General features: G+C 33.8%; 2 long non-coding RNA genes across 2 annotated transcripts; one reads left to right on the plus strand and one right to left on the minus strand.

Annotated features, from left to right (window-relative positions):
• Positions 1-567: 567 nt before the first annotated feature.
• Positions 568-8661, minus strand: LOC104882868 (uncharacterized). Its single transcript, XR_008967469.1, has 3 exons — positions 8448-8661; positions 5454-5758; positions 568-1291 (listed from the first exon to the last, which is right to left on the minus strand). It is a non-coding gene; the product is annotated as an uncharacterized LOC104882868 (long non-coding RNA).
• A 72-nt stretch (positions 8662-8733) lies between these two features.
• Positions 8734-10514, plus strand: LOC125492370 (uncharacterized). Its single transcript, XR_007268940.2, has 2 exons — positions 8734-9625; positions 10228-10514. It is a non-coding gene; the product is annotated as an uncharacterized LOC125492370 (long non-coding RNA).
• Positions 10515-20043: the final 9529 nt, after the last annotated feature.

The raw sequence follows: 20043 nt of genomic DNA on the forward strand, positions 1-20043 counted from the left end.
CACTACAAGAATAGGCCCAGTCACCGACTGCTTAAAGCCGTCGCTGATTCTTCAAAAGCCGTCGCTAAATGAAACACCGACGGCCAACGGTCGTTAACCAACTGACGTTGCAGTTTTGGTCGTTGAATTAGAAAATAACGACGGTTTGGCCGTCGGTGGCTTCTCAACGACGGTTTTCTACGTCCGCTTGGAGGGCCATCGTTGATTACTTATCACCCACGGTTTGTAGCCGTCGGTGTATCAACGTCAGTTTCAGACCGTCGCTACTTCAACGTCGGTTTGTAGCTGTCGGTATTTCACTGACGGCTCTAAACCGTCGCTAATAGCCGGACGCCGTCGTTGAATTTAGATTCCTTGGCAGTCATTGCTCTCTTGTACAACGACTGGTTAGCCGTCGTTGGTTCAAGTTTAGCCGTCGTTGTTTTTATTTATTATATTAAATAATATAATAATGTTTTCCAAGATTATACTTAAACCTGTACTGCACGCCAACACTGAAATATATACTACATTAAACATGTTCCTGCGTCGCCTCGATCACATTCTATATTTAAAACTAAAGAAATATGCAACTTAAAAATGAAATAGATTAGATTTATGTACACAAAATACATCTCAATGTCCGGAAATTTAGACACTAAACGTCTATAATTAAACAAGCTACATTGATGAATTATATGTACGCAAAATAAATCTCGGTGTCAGGAAATCGAGTAAAAGTCGAGTTCCAAAAAATTATACCGAGACACCTAAAAACAAAACTAGATATTTGCCGATAAATATAAGTTAGACTAAGTATATGGAAACTATAAGTTAGTAATCTAGCTAGTTGCCAAAACCAAACCAACTACACTGTGGCGGGTGTCTCTGTAGCACTAGTGCCGCCACCACCAAACCCCGGGTCATCCTCTGGTCTGCGTTGTGGAGAGGGTCATGTGTTGCAACCTGAGAACAAGTGGCCAAAGTTAGTCATGTTCTGCATCATTTCCTGCACGAGGACCCGGTTTGACTCTTCCAGACGTGCTGCGACCTTTGCCTCCACTTCTACCATCCGTGCAGCGACCTTGGCCTCCACCTGCGCCTCTAGCTGAGAAAAAATCGATGGCTCATATGGTTGTGAAGAGCCAACTCCTCCTCGCCCAGATGAAGAGTTGTAGTACAAATGATCTCCCTGACCCAACCCCTGCACTTTTCCTCTGTTCCTCCCACAAACTGTCTCCCAATACAACAAATCAGGGTTTGGCGGTGACCCTTGAGTGCTACAATCATCTAGCTTCTTGTTGTACGTCTCCTGCATTTGGTTAAATAATATACTCTTATGCACGCATGTTCCAACAATATGGTCTAAAATGAGCAAAAACAACTTATATTTGGTTCTAACTTTCCTATATTTTTTAATTTCAATGAAAAGTACAATCTAACACATTGAACTAAGTATATATATGATGTTTGAGGTGTTTATGATTCAAACTAACTTAAAACTACTCAATTCATTCATTTTCAAGCAATATGGGCTAAAATGAGCTAAATGACCTATATTTGGTTCTAACTTTCCTATATATTGTAATTTCAATGAAAACTATAATCTAACACTGAGAACTAAGTATATATAGGATATTATAGGTGTTTATGCTTCAAACTAACTTAAAACTACTCAAATTCATTCATTTTCAAGCAATATGGGCTAAAATGAGCTAAATGACCATATTTTGTTCTAACTTCCTATATTTTGTAATTTCAATAAAAAACTATAATCTAACACTGAGAACTAAGTATATATAGGATGTTTGAGGTGTTTATGGTTCAAACTAACTTAAAACTCAATTCATTCATTTTCAAGCAATATGGGCTAAAATGAGCTAAATGACCTATATTTGGTTCTAACTTTCCTATATTTTGTAATTTCAATGAACACTATAATCTAACACTGAGAACTAAGTATATATAGGATGTTTGAGGTGTTTATGATTCAAACTAGCTTAAAAGTACTCAAATTCAATCATTTTCAAGCAATATGGGCTAAAATGAGCTAAATGACCTATATTTGGTTCTAACTTTCCTATATTTTGTAATTTCAATGAAAACTATAATCTAACACTGAGAACTAAGTATATATAGGATGTTTGAGGTGTTTATGATTCAAACTAACTTAAAACTACTCAAATTCATTCATTTTCAAGCAATATGGGCTAAAATGAGCTAAATGACCTATATTTGGTTCTAACTTTCCTATATTTTGTAATTTCAATGAAAACTATAATCTAACACTGAGAACTAAGTATATATAGGATGTTTGAGGTGTTTATGGTTCAAACTAACTTAAAACTCAATTCATTCATTTTCAAGCAATATGGGCTAAAATGAGCTAAATGACCTATATTTGGTTCTAACTTTCCTATATTTTGTAATTTCAATGAAAACTATAATCTAACACTTGAAACTAAGTATATATAGGATGTTTGAGGTGTTTATGATTCAAACTAACTTAAAATACTCAAATTCATTCATTTTCAAGCAATATGGGCTAAAATGAGCTAAATGACCTATATTTGGTTCTAACTTCCTATATTTTGTAATTTCAATGAAAACTATAATCTAACACTGAGAACTAAGTATATATAGATGTTTGAGGTGTTTATGATTCAAACTAACTTAAAACTACTCAAATTCATTCATTTTCAAGCAATATGGGCTAAAATGAGCTAAATGACCAATATTTGGTTCTAACTTTCCTATATTTTGTAATTTTAATGAACACTATAATCTAACACTGAGAACTAAGTATATATATGATGTTCGAGGTGTTTATGATTCAAACTACTCAAATTCATTCATTTTCAAGCAATATGGGCTAAAATGAGCTAAATGACCTATATTTGGTTCTAACTTTCCTATATATTGTAATTTCAATGAAAACTACAATCTAACACTGAGAACTAAGTATATATAGGATATTATAGGTGTTTATGCTTCAAACTAACTTAAAACTACTCAAATTCATTCATTTTCAAGCAATATGGGCTAAAATGAGCTAAATGACCTATATTTGGTTTTAACTTTCCTATATTTTGCAATTTCAATGAAAACTATAATCTAACACTAAGAACTTAGTATATATAGGATGTTTGAGGTGTTTATGATTCAAACTAACTTAAAACTACTCAAATTCATTCATTTTCAAATAAAATAGCCTATAATGCCTTAAATATATGTTTAAAGGTATGTACCGAAATTTGTTTTGCTCTCTTGTTTGCTGCAATTTCTCCTTTTCCAGCAACAGTTTTGAAATAAGTCTTCAAGAACAACTCGGGGGCAGTAGGGAGTACTCATCCTCTACTGTTTGCCTGTACACATTGTTGAACATAGACTTTATTTTTTACATATACAGAAAAAATCATGAAATTCAAACTAAGTAATACATATGAAACATTCTTACCATCTTTTTAGCATGTTGTGCCGCCGAGATGGAACCCTGAAAGTGCGACGGCTCAACTGGATTAGAGATGGAGCCACCTCTTCGGTTCTTCTTCGCCTTCTCAGATTTCTCGAGGAATGCAGGCTCCTGACTTTTCTTTTTCATTGTTTCATAAATGGTTTTCCCCAACCATTTTGGCCTTTCTTTAGCTTTGTTGAGCACCCAATACCGCAAATCTCTCAGACGATTTCCAGCTTTCATCTGGTATGCTTTTCTCACTTGGCCATCTAACTCAGGAGCCCATTCGTAAAGACCCTTTAACAAACATTAAAATAAGTTGTTAATAAACTAATATAATAAATTTAATTCTTCATAATTTGATTCATACATACCGTGAATGAGTTCCACCAATGCGTCTTTGTTGCATCGTCCACCTCACCGTAGTTAAACCAAGGTTCTCGAAAATGACCCTGGAAAATGTCAGTGATGACCCCTAACTTTGTTATCATCAAACCTGAATTGAAACAAACACTTAATTGTCAATATCATTGAAAATATAAATATTATGAATCATATATTAATTTAGAAATTTACCACAATCCAGTAGGGCTCAAAACCCTTTTTGATGCACTGTTTGACCCTTCAGCTTCCTCCCTCTAGCTGCTCGGCGTCTCCGGTACGTGGTCACCAATGTCACGTGCCTGAGAATCATCTCGTTGCGTCTCAGAGCCAAGGTTCGGGCTTTCTGGAGCTCCTGGTGACTCAAAAAGCTCCCTGGGAATCAATTGCCCACAACCTTGGCTTCCACCTAAGCCATCTCGACCTCCGCGCCCCTTAGGATTAGACATGATTACCTATATAAAACAACAACCCCCCTCAAGAACTCGGGACTCAAGTTACGCCCATTGTCATATCTATCAGACATCCACCAACGCTCCTTCCATTTCATAGTGACCAATTCTACAAATACTAAACCATTTCAATCACAATAGTACAATTCTACAATTCTAGGCACATGACGATGCAAACATATTTATTTAAATACTTAAATTATATTTATAACATTACATGATAGTGACTTTGTGCTAATCTACAAATATCGAACCAACAACAATATGAACTTAAGGAAATTGTTTCTACCTTTTTAATCACAAGTACTTGATATGAATTTGTTATTATGCTAAACCACTTTCTTTTCTACAGATAAAATGCACATTAAAAGAAAGACTTATGCACTTGAAAGTAACTCTTACAAAAAGCTGGAAAGGTTGTGGTAGTTTTGTCTGTTTGTGGTTCGAACAAGTTATAAATTGAGTCCACTTCCCCCCCTTAAGTTTTTTCTTTGACAAATCCCCCCTTAAGTTACTTGTGTCTTCTCTTACAACTCTTTTTCTCAACTAGCTCTCTCTCTAAGTTTTTCTTTCACTTCTATATTTCCCCTGTTTTTCTCTGTTTGCCTGGTTTCTCGCTTAATTAAAGATAAAAGCTAGACACACTTGTGAATTATTTTTCAACAGAAGAAGAAAGAAGAATCAGAGAAAATGACTAACCAAAATGTGGTAGTTTCTGATGGAAAACAAAGCTTAAAAGTAAACAACAAGAACAACAACAACAACAAGAACAACATAATGCTTAAACTATATTTATAACATTACAACAACAACAACAACAACAACAACAACAACAACAACAACAACAACAACAACAACAACAACAACAAATTGCAAAACATGTGAAAGAATCCTTCATTTTTTGCAAGTAAACAACAACAACAAACAACAAGTACAAATACTTCCTCGCACTTCTCATTACTTACAAAATAAAAAACAACAACAAACAAGAACAACAAACAAGAACAACATAATGCTTACACAACAACAACAAACAACAACAAACAACAACCACAAACAACAACAAGAACAAATTAAACAACAACAACACTAATTACCAAATATTATAACAACAACAACAACAAATTAAACAACAACAACAAATTAAACAAATTAAACAACAATTGTTAAACAACAACATGAATTACCAGATAAAAGCTACGGATTCGCGCGGCGGAGGCAGCGTAGGCGGCGGTCGTGATGTAGTTAATTGCGTGTCGGAGGAGGCGGCGGCTAAAATACTGATTTCCGCCGGCGTCTTGTGGCCTTTGTCTTGTAGGCGGCGTCTTGTAGTTAACTGTATCCAAAAACCCAATTTTTAGGGTAAAAAAAGAAAAAAAAAATATTGAAAAAAAAGAGGGGTAGAAATTACCGTCGAAATTGTGGTCTTTGTCGCCGGTCGATGATACCCGGTCGCCGGAATTGCCTTCAATGTTTCGACGGTTGTTTCGCGCTTAGCAAACCTAAGTTCTTCAAAAACGAGTTACACTTAGTAGGAAGGAGGAAATTTTGAAAAACAGTCGTGGTTAGGAAGCAGGGGTTTTAAGTCGTGTTAACTAACGACGGCCAAACCTAAATCAGCGACGGTTTGAAGCCGTCGCCTAAATCCTAAAAATCGGAAATTCAAAATAGTACAGGCACCAACGGCTTTAAGCCATCGTTGATATTAGCATCCGCTTGAGCCGTCGGTGATGTTGTTAAAAGCCGTTGGTGGGGGCCATCGGTTTGAAGCAGTCGTTATTTACCCTAATACCGTCTGTTTTACTAGCCGTCGCTGTCCAGCCGTCATTAATGTAGCATTTTCTTGTAGTGTTAGCCTATAGAATTTAGGACTCCTTGCATTATTCTCTCTGATTTTCTCCATTATAGTGAAGAAGCTCTAATCCCCCACCTGTGGACGTAGGTCAAATTTGACTGAACCACGTAAATCCTTGTGTTATTAGTTTGTTCATCTTTATTGTTTTCTCACCTTTATTATTTCATTGATTTTCTGTTCCGCATTAATCAAACTACAACACCGATTTCCTAACAAATTGGTATCAGAGCCTGGTTGTTTAAGATCTTAGGTGTTTATAGACCAAGTTTGATTTTTTGATTATATCAATGAAATTCGATATTGAGAAATTTGATAGGCAAGTAAATTTTGGCCTATGATAATTAAAGATGAAAGCCATCCTGGTTCAAAGTGGTTGTCATAAGGCTCTACAAGGTGCATCCAAAAAGCCTTCGGGTATGACGGATGAGAAGTGGGAGGAGATAGATTTGAAGGCACTCTCAGCGATTCATTTAAGTCTTTCTAATGAAGTTTTGAGAGAGGTTGCCAAAGAGACGACTGCTGCGGGTTTGTGGTTGAAGTTGGAGTCACTTTATATGACAAAATCTGTGACCAACCGTCTGCTACTAAAATCTAGACTTCATGATCTTCGTCTAGTAGAAGGTAAACCGCTTGATTCTCATTTAGATGAATTCTTCTCTATAATTATGAATTTGCAAAACATCGATGTTGAGATCGATGATGAGGATATGGCTATTAGGTTGTTGTGTTCTTTACCACCTTCGTATGAGCATTTTCGAGATACCTTATTATATGGTAAAGATGATTTGAGTTTGCAGGATGTTAAGGAGGCCTTAACTCAAATAGATTTAATTGACAATAAATTAAATTGGTTAATAAATCTAATAATTCTGCTCACACAAATGCTTTGGTTGCTCATGGTGGAAAGAATTCTGGAAAAATCTGTAACTATTGTCATGTGAAGGGTCATATTAAATCTGAGTGTTGGAAATTAAAGAAGAAAAATGGAGAAAGGTCCAATGAGGGTGAATCTGCAAATATTGCCGACGCTATTTCTGACGATGATCTTGCACTTTAGGGTTACAAGATTTGGGGCTGCGGTTTCTACGATCTCCTCATGACTGGTGCCCTTTTGAGATCTCTTGGTAAAATGAGAAATCGTATGGATTTTGTTTTGGAGTCTATGATAGATTGTTTTTGAGTTTATAATAAAGTAGCAATCTTGGTTATGCATTAGATTTTGTTCTAGTTATGCTATTTCTTATCTCAAATTTGGTACTTTTGTGTTTATTAAGTACTATTGCAATTTAGAAATTATTGTTATCATTCAGTTTCTAGAATTGCTTTTGAGTTTGTTGTTGAGATGAAGAAGTGTTTGAAGAGAGTTTGGTCAATTTGAGGAAGCATGCTAGCGTTGGTGACTTTATACTCTCGATCTAGGCCATGTGATGGTTTTGTATACGGATTTTGTGTTCGAAGACGCATCGGTACACAATTATAGAAGATGTCCGTTTTCTGGATTGCCTACAATGGGTAGGTTTATGGAATTTTGTATAAGGTGGAGGTTCTATGGTGTTTGGTTGAGCATCATTTTTGGTTCAAGGTGGAGTTACCTTGTTTGTTCGGTTTCAAGTCAAGGTGGAGATTGTTAATTATGAATTGAAATCTTGTGAATGACATAAGACTAACTTTGAATGCACATATATCTCAATCTATAAATGATTTTGATGTGATTTAAATTGGAGGTGATAGTTTGTTAAAAGAGCTTTCCAACGATAGGTCATATACCCAATTCCGATGAGAAACGAGAAAGTTACGCCCGTTTTACGAATGACTGCCGAGAGTATACCGCGACTCGCGGTTTTGCAGATAAGTTTCCGAATCAGTTTTTATTTTTAGGGTTTTGTGCGGAGTATATTCTAGGGTTCTTGTGCGGGGTTCCTTATGCTATAAAAGGACCTCTTAGTGTTCATTCTTTACACACACAACTTATGAAACACTTTTAGCCTTTAGAATTTAGGACTCCTTGTATTATTCTCTCTGATTTTCTCCATTATAGTGAAGAAGCTCTAATCCCCTACTTGTGGACGTAGGTCAAATTTGACTGAACCACGTAAATCCTTGTGTTATTAGTTTGTTCATCTTTATTGTTTTCTCACCTTTATTATTTCATTGATTTTTTGTTCCGTATTAATCAAACTACAACACCGATTTCCTAACATGACGAATTTGAAAATACATATAATTAGTGTGAAATTGAGAATGATGCAAACAGATACGACTATTGCATTCGAACACAATTATTGTACAGGAAGAGCGCAGGATCGATCAAATAACCAACCCTTACACGTCTTCGGGCTGTGCTTCTCAAATGTAGCGGTGAATGGTGATGACAAAATCTTTAAAGAGTAGCACCATGAAATATGGAGAGAGAAAAGAGTGGTAGTAAAATTGGAAGCGATAGAGTAAACAAGCAAGCATACTATCGTGTTTGAAATCACTCCTTTCAATGGAAAATGCGCAAAAGAAGACAACTTTTGCCTTTCAACTGATATCGTCATGCTTTGACTTTTAATTTCATAGCCCTGGACCCCAAAAAGCTACCTGTCAATACTAGTTTTTTGGTGCAACCTATCAATACTACTCCATTGCGCTAATTAATGTTTTTCTTTGTGCAATGATGATCTAAAAAAGCTTGGTCTCAGTACCCCTTTCCATTTGACTTCACACTGCCCGTCTGTGAGTTTTTTTTTTTTTTTTAACAAAGCAACAATATTAATTCTAAGTAATTAAAGAGAGTGTTACAATCCAATGTATACGCAACCATACAATAACTAGATGGGGAGAGAATTTTTTTTAATTTGACCGTTTTTTCATGATATATATCTGATAAATTTTTTTGGCACCATAGATCCTTTTAATTTTTCAAATTCACCATATACCCAGGCCCGGCCCAATACCGGTACAACCGGTTCTGTGGAACAGGGCCTCACAAAATTTGGGACCCAATTTCAGTTGACAGATGGAGGGGAAAAAAAAAAGAAAGTATAACTGCTGCATCACACTATTACCCGCAAGTTTCAAGAATCTCCCCATCTTCTTCTCCATATTTCTCTCTCCTCTTCAATCTTCATAAATCAAAATCCCCAAAATCTCGTGAAATCATTCAACTTCCCTCAAAAAAATTATCTCATTTCCATAATTTTAGCCAAAAATATCTGAATTTCATTACTCTTTCCCTCAAGAACACCACCAAAAATGGAATTTTTAACGGGAATAATTCTTTTGTGCTATTTATTTGCGAATTGCGATTCATATTCAAATCCACTCAACTCATATCCAAGAATTCAATTTCTTTTATCCTCCAATTCTCCAAAAAAAAATAAAATTCGAACTTTGATTTACAAAATTTGTGGGCTAATTTATTGTGGAAGTCGAAGAACAAAGTTGGGAACTTTGGGAACTTGATTGTGGGAGTCCGAAGGTGAAACATCAGGAATCTGTATCAAAGTCTTCGGTTTTAAGGTAAATTCACTTTTTTTATGCCATTTTTTGATTTTTTTAGTAGAGATTTATAGCAATTCTGACACTTTATAATTTACTTCTTATAATTTTAATTTTTTGCAATTCTACCTATTTGATGGAATGACAGTACCTATTTGCGATTTTCGATTTCATGTTTGCTTTGTTTGCAATTCTGGGTATTCGAGTTTTCTGTAATTTTTTTATAATTTTTGCAACTGTTCTTATCTTATATAGATTAGAGAATGAACAAAGGCAACTAATTGTGTAGACTAAATATCTAAGCATTTCGCCAATTATTCAATTAAAGCACCACATATATACGATATACGATCAAATTATAGAGGGAGAACTAATTTCAACCACAATAATTATATTTACTTAGTAATTAGTATTATCAATTTGACAATTTACAGTAATGCTGTCACATTATACCACTGTCTCTACTAATTAATTAATTATTGTTGTTTTTATCATCAAAAGTAGAAGTTCTCAAGTTCATCATTGTTGTTTAAAGCAATATAATCACAAAACAGATTAATGAACTAATTTAGTTATTGCATATAGAATTATGTTGACTATTCCTGTTACTGTTGCATCTGCAGAAAGAAGTATTTCAAAGTTGAAATTGTTGAAGTCCTATATGCGCTCTACAATGTCACAAGAAAGACTTAATGGACTAGCCTTGATAGCAATAGAGAACGATATTTTGGAAAAAAGTTGATTATGAAGATTTGGTGGACGATTTCGCTTCAAAGAATGCTAGAAGGATGGCTTTGTTTAAATAAAAGATTCTAATAGATTTTTTTTAGTTTTGGTTTATTTACCAAACTATAAGGAACGATTTATGATAAATAATAACAATAAAAAATTTATAATTTCTTCTTTATAATTTTTTTGAAGGGCCCCATTTTAATGAATAACACAGGGCCTCCATATTCCATGAGACGGCCCTGCATATACCCTCTACTTTCTAAAATTACATCCAATTAACTTTTTGACTGACGGTGTTAGACTTCCGTAAGTCATTAGGCGCTAAGCGAAACTCCAATAGTAAGCAAAATGGAGTTTGACTTAGAGTGCCACCTAGTATCTCATAAAAGCAATTTGTTCTTTGACTTCTTACTCTAATTCCACTAAGTTTATTTGATCAACTGTATTTTGGTTTTTGGGTAAGGGGACTTTGAGTGAAGTTCTGTAAGAGAGAAGCTTTGAGTAAAGCAAGTTAAAGTGAGAAAACTTCGAGTGAAGTTGAGAGGAACAACTGTTAAGGGAACAGTTGTTCAGGAACTTGAATTTAGGAACTCCAGGTGTACTTGGCTCATGAGTAGAATTAGGTTGTAACAAAGTTGTTTGGCCTAATTAGTGAAAGAGTTGAGTTTAAAATCTCTAGTGATCGAGGTTGTTTCTTCTTGTTGGGCCCAAGAAGTTTTTTCCTCGTAAAAATCCCTTGTGTTCCTTTAGCTTGTTTATTTGTTTATGTTTAAAATTCCGCAAAAAGTTACGTTTATTTCTACACATACAATTCACCCCCCCTCTTGTATTGTTCCTAGTGAAATAACAACTGATGTCCACCCTTCTCTCCGACAACACTGATGTTGTGGTGCTCTGTGGCTCCGACATCATCTTTTGGTTGCTTGGAGAGTTGGAGATCCCCCTCCTTTACCATGGACACTTAGTCAGTTTGTAATACTGGGTTGGTAAACAACGCCTTTAAATTTCTTAATTAGTAATGCCCTAAATACAGTATTTTTATACCGTATTTATATATTTGTATTTCTTTTCTCTCTCCTTCCGTTGACTCACTTCCCAAACCCCTTCCTCCTCCTCCAATTTCAAAAGTTCCCGTCACACCACCATCTTCCTCTCCACAACACCACCACCACTACCACCATACCCCGACACACCACCAACCCCTCCTTCTCCCCTCTGTTTTTTCTTCATTTTTACAGTGAATTTTTTTTTAAAAAAAGAGAGGCGTCCACCATGAATGACCCACCACCGGTGGAGGCGTCGATGTTAGGCGCCACCTCCACCGGTCGTGGGGTATCCATGGTGGACGCCTCCTTTTTTTTGAAATTTTTTTTTAAAAAATGGGAGGCGTCCATGTCAGGCGCCTCACCATGTGGTAGAGCGCCTGCCATGGACGTCTCCTTTTTTTTAAAAAAAAAATGAAAAAAAATGAAAAAAAAAGAGAGAGGGGGTGATGGTGGGGGTACGACGGTGGTGGTCTGTCGCGGGGAGCAGTGCGGCGGTGGTGGTGTAGTGGTGGTGCGGCGTTGGTTGTGTGGTGGCACCGGTGTCCATTGGTGAGTGGAAGAAGATGGGAGGAAAAGTCAATGAAAAAGGGGAGAAAATTTGAAAATGAAAAAAATATTAGGGAAGTAAGTCAAGGGGAGGTGAGAGAAAATAAATGCAAGTATATAGATAGATATAAAAATATTGTATTTAGGGTGTTACTAGGAAATTTTAGAGCGTTGTTTAGTAAAATTCTAAAAGTAACATTTTACATATGGACATACGACTTTTTTTTTTTTTAAGGTAAGATTAAATCTTTGCAAGGAAGGGGGGAAATTGGGGATCCCTTCTTGCAAGGGATGAAACTCGATCCCTTGACCTCTGGTATCGAAGGTGATGCCAATACCACTAGGCTATCACATGCTACTCATTTGGACATACGACCTACCTATTAAGTTAGTCCTAGCAATATATATGTATGTATGTAATAACTAATTCTTAATAATACAATAGATATCTGCTTTAATATATTGATTCTAAAAAGTATCTTCACTCGAGATTGTAAGTAATTTAAAGACTCCTTCATTAACTTAATAGGTGTGGTTGCTGCTCCATTTCAAATGACAAGTTAAGAGCCCATTCAATGATAAACCTCTTTTTGCTAGATGTTTGCAAACATCTAGCAGATAAAGAGGAATAAAACACTATTTATATTTCATGAACACTATTTGTTAGTTGCATGAACACTATTTTTAGTTACACGAACATTAGTTTTAGTAACATGAACACTATTTTTTAGCATCGGAATTTTCGCGACTACTTTTTGGTTTGACTGACACTTTGCAATTTTCGAGATAACTTTTTGGTGATATGGGTCCCATGAAATAGAAGATGAATAAAACACTATTTTATATTTCATGAACACTATTTGTTAGTTGCATGAACACTATTTTTAGTTACACGAACACTAGTTTTAGTAGCATGAACACTATTTTTTAGCATCGGAATCTTCGCGACTACTTTTTGGTTTGACTGACACTTTGCAATTTTCGAGATAACTTTTTTGTTTGACTGACAACTATTTCCTATATATATTGACAGTTTTACCCCTGCTAGATGTTTGCAAACATCTAGCAAAAAGAGGTTTATCATTCCTCACAATACTCAATGGCCAATATAATTAAAACGAATGAGTAGTTTGTTTTGGATACCTAATAATAGTTTCCTTGCCGTTCTTTCTAGTGGTTGTAGTGAGTTGTACCATGTTGAAATATACCAAGTTTATTAGGCCACATCACTTTGAGACCATTGCTTGACGAGGACAAGAGACCGTGAAATACTTGTCTTGTACCGTGACAGTTACATATATCCAATCCAATTAATTAACTATGAAGATTTCACACAGCAAGTTTAGTTAAGCAGCAATGCGACCACATTTACAAGTACAAGTCAACCATAGTCAAATCACATCCATTAAACGGCTTAGCTTGTCTTTTTTTTTAAGGGGGAGAACTAAAGGACTCAATTTGAGATTTTAAAAAAGATAGTTTACGAAGGAATATATATTTAGACATATCGGTAATTACTAAATATTAATAGGAATAATATTATGAAGATAATAAAGTTACTTATTTTAGTAATCGTATTTTCTTAATTACTAGAGATTAAATATGACTAATAGGACAATATTGATTGGGCCTATAATTAAAATATATCAATCATATGAGGTCACACATAGTAGTACAAGTTGGACAAATCAATCTAAATCAATTTAGAATTAGGGTTGGGAAGGTCCAAGAGGAAATAGGAGGAGAACAAGTTCTCCTAATTAGTATATAACTCTTCTATTATATATATAGAATATACTATTAGGGTTTAGGTAATAAATTGATTAATCAGTTTCTTTTCACTAGAGAGAGAAAGTGAAACCTTAAACTAGTCCCTCTAAACCGGCGCCAATACCACCTAAAAGCAAGAGATTTCTTCTCTTCCGTTATAGAAAACGTTGGTGTTCAACTAGTGCTTGTGGACTGATTAGAGGAGCAACACTTGGGGCTCTCAGATCTCCAAAACTTGCATACAACACGAAAATCACGCTATTGAATTAGGGTTGGGGAGGTCCAAAAGGTTTGATATTTAATCCCTATTAAATGATTCATGTGTTTGATTATGTTTGTTATCCTACGATAGATGTTAGGAAATTATTTTTTGAAATTTCATTATTTGCATCTTTATATTTCTACAATGGTATCAGTTTTTCCTAATTCATAATATTCTCATGATCATGTTATTGTATGCAAATTTATTATTTTTATTCAATTAAGAGAGAATTTATTTATAGCTTGAATTTGCATCATTGATATTTGATATTAATTGATTGAAAATTGTAGATATTTGATTTATGCTCAAATAATTTTATAAGGGTCTGAATCTTTTTATAATATGGACGAAATAAATTGTTAAATTCACTTCAAAGTTTTCGGAATTTCATAAATATATTTGATAGATTTAAAATTATTTAATGTTTAATTTGATTAATGATTGAAATAATTTGTTAACAATTAAAATATATGATCTTTACTTATTAAATAAATCTAATATTCATCACCCACATAAATCTAGAATAATATGATGCCTGCATATAATTTGACTATTCATACATTTTAAGGATAAAAAATAAAATCTTTAATATTATTTGTTCTTATAATTCATTAGATCACCCTAAAAATTATTTTGGAATTTAATTATTTATTTTCAGAATTTTTGGAGATAATTTGCCTTAATTTTGAATTTTTTTGTTAGGTTTAATGTTTAATACATAGATCAAGCATTGCAAATCTAATCCTAACAAATCCAAAATTTTGTTTGACTTGGTTAAGTGATTCAAAAACAATTTGCCATAATTTTCGAATTAATAAGACCTAATTAGAATCATAAATCTTTAAATAAATTGTTAGTTAATGATTTAACGGTAATTTTGTAAATTGTTACAAAATTCAAAGATTTGCTCCAAATGGATGATTTTGAAATCCTTTGCCAGCATCGCGCCTTCCCTAATGGTAAGCAATTTAGCTATTGCAGGGCTTGCTGCCTTAAACTTGATGGAAAAACCAGGGCCGTCTTAATCATTTTGGAGGCCCTGTTCTAATAATATTATTGGGCCCTATATATAATACTCAATTTAACTATGAAATGGCCCAAATTTACATGTAATCATTTACTCAGAGTAATAACAAATCATCTTGTGACATACTTGCTTAAGATTGAGAATTTCAAAATCCTCTTCTAGTTTGCCTTTTTTAGATTTAGAAAATATCAATATATAACTAATATTCATATCAAAATTTATTTTATTTGGTAATCAAGTAGCACTTTCAGTAAGAAGAATCATCAAAACTAGTATTACAAATTTAGCATCGCAATTATTCAATTAAATATTAACCTTGGAAAAATATGGAAGTTTTTTTATCCACATTAAAAGAAAAAAAAATTGAGATGAGAAAATCCAACTGAAAGTTTGAGAAATTCAAGAAGCAATAATTATGAACTTTGTTTTTTTAATCAAACCAAAATTTTCGAGGATACCTTTCCAAAAAAAAAATCCAAGATAGAGTTATGTATATGGGTTTTTTTTTCCTTTTAGAAACATATTAAAAAATTAATACTTTATTTGTTAAAAAAATGATGAAATTAGGTAGGAAAATAAAATGATGATTTAGTTGTTACCACACAAAGAATATGAGTTTTACTCAACTAAAAAGTAATTCAAACATAGATTACTTTATTCCCAATAACCGTGACTAATTGAATGATTTAAGGAGAAATTTGGTGTTTTTTTAAATAGAAAAAGTTTAATTAAAACAGGAAAGTTAGGACTATGGAAGGTTTATTTGACAATTTAGTTTGATACTTTTGACTTATGGAAATTGAAAGAAGATGGAAGTAACGAGAGGAGAAACTACTAATTAGGAAAGCTGCAACATTAATGGAAGATTTGGAGAGACAAAGAAGGAAGCTTTATTTTTTTTGCTCAGTAGGCTCTGATTTGGGCCCTTCAGCTTCTGGGGGCCCTGTGCTGAGGACCAGAATGCACAGGGTGTTAGCCGCCCTGGGAAAAACCAATAAATCAAGAACCATTAATTCTTCTAATCACCCCCACCTCCACTATCTTTATCACTTCCTTTCCATGAGCCATTAGTGTTTAATTTTAAAAAGCCTTGAAAAGGAGATTGCCAACACCTCATAGAGACCGAAGCGGAGTCCTGCAAAACATAGTATTTTGCAAATATGTCGCTAGTAGTGACATAGTCCACCAAGGTAGCTGAATGAGACATTTTCCTTTCAGAAACAGCTTTGTCCCTATAACTTCAAATGTACCATAAAGCTACATAAAATTTGGTTAGCCAGATTTGATCTTGATTCATATTAAAATTCAACCAATTATCTGATGAATAATTAAAAAAGGTGGACACGTTCAAGGAAGGTTGAGAGTAGAGGTGTCAATTCAGTTCAACAGTTCAGTTATGGTTATAACCAAACAGTTCAGTTGATATCAGTTCAGTTTGTATCAGTTGAAATAATTAACAGTTCAGTTCAGTTCAGTTAACAAACTTTTCAATTCAGTTTAATTCAGTTTTTTTCCTTTCCATTTTCAGTTCAGTTCAGTTGCAGTTTAAATCAGTTTTAACCAAACAGTTAAACCAACCAACGGTTGAATCCATATCAGTTAAAATTTGTTGCGGTTATTTTCAGTTTCGTTTCGGTTTATTTCAGTTATTGACGAAAACCACATAACTTCGACGATAATCGCATCGGTTCGGGTAGAAGTTAATCATACTCTTGTATTTGTTCGGGAAAAATTGTGCTTCATGTCGGTTTTGGCCAGGTGTTTTTTCGGGTCCGGTTAAAAATTAATGCAACAAATAAGTGTTGTCGGCACTTCCACAATTGCCTCAAAAAAAACAGTTCTACTTCATAAAAACGTAAATGGAAGTGACATCGGTTAAAGTGTACTTTATTACTAATATATATGATTTGGAATAAGACAAATTTATGTTAATGTCTTACTCTTAGTGTATTGGTTCAATGGATTAATATATCTATAATCGACATAAAATAAGTTGATTATGGATTAGCTCAAGGTATCTATGTGAATCGATAAATAAAATCAAGATAACAATACTCCATTTAAGTTAATCGTTAACAAGTTATATTCAATTTGAAACTCACATATCTTAGCCAAACTAAAAGAAATTACAATTGATATTAGATTAGATGAATGTATCAACGTAAGTCGATAAATTAAAGTAATTGAAACTCAAAACATTTACTTAAATTGAAACATGTTGTTATTTGAATGAGTGTATCAATGTAAGTCGATAAACTAGTTCAAGATAATAATAGTACTCTACTTAAGTCAATCATCTTTTTAAGTTAAATTCATTTCGGAACTGAAAGCATCTAATTGAGTTGCAACAAATGTAGAACAATGGAACTCATTAGATTGGAGTTCAGTGTCTAGGAGGGTACTCAACTTTGATGAAAGTATCAGTTAAGGTACTGAACTTTCAAATGTACCAGTTAAGGTACTCAAAATGGATGTCTGTTAACTTAAGGTACTGAACTTTGGTTTGTACCGTTAACATCCCAAAAATAAAAGAAAAATATGACGTGGCATTAATTAAATAAAAAAAGGTGACATGACACATGACATTAATTATAAAAATTCCAAACTCTTTTCTCTCTCATCTGATTCCTCACCTTCTTTTCTCTCTCCTCATATCTCAAACTCTTTTCTCTCTCCTCTGATACCTCACTTCTAAAACATCAAACAAAAAAAAAACAAAAAAAGAAGATCATCATAAATTCATAATCACTTCTAAAACTCACCCCAGAAAAAGAATCGAGGAGACCCTTTTGAAGGAGAATTCTGGAAGCCCATGAGTAGAGGAGAGAGAGTGGGAAACCTAACAAAACGACGTAGTAAAAAGGATGGTGGACGAGATCAGCTACAACAGAAACCACATAGTCTCCGAAACCAACGATGGAGGCTAGCCACTCCGAGAATGACCCGATGTTTGACAGGATACAGAGTGTACACCCTACTGTCTAAAGCAGTTTGGTTATTTCTTTTCCCTTACCCTCTTTCTCAGCCTCTCAAACATTCAAATTTTTGATCCTTTTGATTTATAGACTTGTGATATTTTGAATTCTAAATTTATAGAATTATAAATTTGTGAATTATGAATTCACGGATTCATGAACTGAAATTATTTATAGGTTTGTGAATCGTGAATTATGTAGATGTGTGAATTTGTTGTTACGGAATTATGATTTGTGAATTTTTGAATAAATGGGTGATATATGGTATTTAGTTGATGAAATGTGGAACTGATTGGATTTTTTGGTGTATGTTTGCGAACTTGTAGTACCATTTTGTTTAGTTCAATTCTAAGTCGTTACCCTCTTGAGGCATTGCTGTTCCCATCTTCATCTATAAGGGTATCAATGATAATTCAATTCACTATGTACCCGTAATCTTAGCGAGGTCTTGATTTAGTTCTTAATTTCTGCTCTTCACATCCGGTTTACATCACCAATTTTCGGGATGTGAGATTAATATGTTGAAATCTTACAGGCTTGTGGGCATATGTTAATCTAGGTTCTAGATTGCAGAACCTGCGTGAGTTTATTTGGGGATATAATATGATCATTGGATTTATGTGTGCCATGAATTTATGATGATCTTCTTCTTTTTTTTTTTGTTTGATGTTTTAGAAGTGAGGTATCAGAGGAGATCGAGAGAAAAGAGTTTGGGATATGAGGAGAGAGAAAAGAAGGTGAGGAATTAGAGGAGAGAGAAAAGAGTTTGGAATTTTTATAATTAATGTCATGTGCCATGTCACCTTTTTCTTTTTAATTAATGCCACGTCATATTTTTCTTTTATTTTTGGGGATGTTAACGGTACAAACCAAAGTTCAGTACCTTAAGTTAACAGACATCCAATTTGAGTACCTTAACTGGTACAAATGAAAGTTCAGTACCTTAACTGATACTTTCATCAAAGTTGAGTACCCTCCTAGACACTTAACTCCATTAGATTGGTTTAATATGACAATACTCCATTAAAGTTAATCGTCTCTAAGTTAAATTCATATTGAAACTCAAAACATCTACTTTAACAGTACCCTAAGTTTAATTCAAGATAATAACAATACTCTACTTAAGTTAATCATCTTTAAGTTGAATTGATTTAGGAACCGAAATCATCTAATTCAAACAGATGTAGAACAGTATAACTCAGTAGATTGGTTCAATATAACAATGCTTCATTTAAGTTAATCGTCTCTAAGTTAAATTCATATTGAAACTCAAAACATCTAATTTGAATCGAAACAAGTTAATATTGGATTAGATCGATGTATCCATGTAAGTCGATTAGCTAATTCAAGATGGCGTAAGTTCGTTTAAGATAATGGATATTGGATAATACCAACAAACGTATCAATGTAAGTGAAGTAATTAACTTAATAGAAGATAACAATACTCTATCTAAGGTAATCATTTTTAAGTTTAATTCATTTGAAACCCAAATCATCTAATTGAATTGAAACAAGTAGTTAATTATTGTTACTATGTCGTAGTAAACCTTATTACTTATCAGTAAGATACTGATATAAAAAGCGAAAATTCGTATATGTAGTATACTATAAGCTGTCCAAGGATGTCTTGGCCTAGTGGTTAAGATTGAGGTGCTGTGAACGATATGTGACATGTTCGAATCCCCTCTCTCCTTCTTTGTACTTTGTACCGCCTTCGTGGCTCATATGGATAAAAAAAAGCTAAGGTCTAGTACTGATTAAGGCTTGTTATAACTTATATAAGTTCACTTAATTGAATACGATCAAATTATAGCTGATTAGTAGTAAATAATTGTATAAGGTTATAAGAAATCTACCTTAATAGAAGAAATAACCGTAGATTAATAGAAGTTTATAACCAATAACTTAAATATTAATGTAAGACCTATACAAGTAGTTAATAAATAAATCACCATAGAGTTGTAGAGCTTAACTTAATAGGAGACATTGAATTTAATTATTTCGGTAACATAGTTTATTATAATACTACCTCTGTTTTTATTTAGTTGCAACGTTTTGACTTTCACGCTTGCCAATGTACA

The sequence above is a fragment of the Beta vulgaris genome, chromosome 8 (assembly GCF_026745355.1).
Source record: "Beta vulgaris subsp. vulgaris cultivar EL10 chromosome 8, EL10.2, whole genome shotgun sequence".
Lineage (NCBI taxonomy): Eukaryota > Viridiplantae > Streptophyta > Magnoliopsida > Caryophyllales > Amaranthaceae > Beta > Beta vulgaris.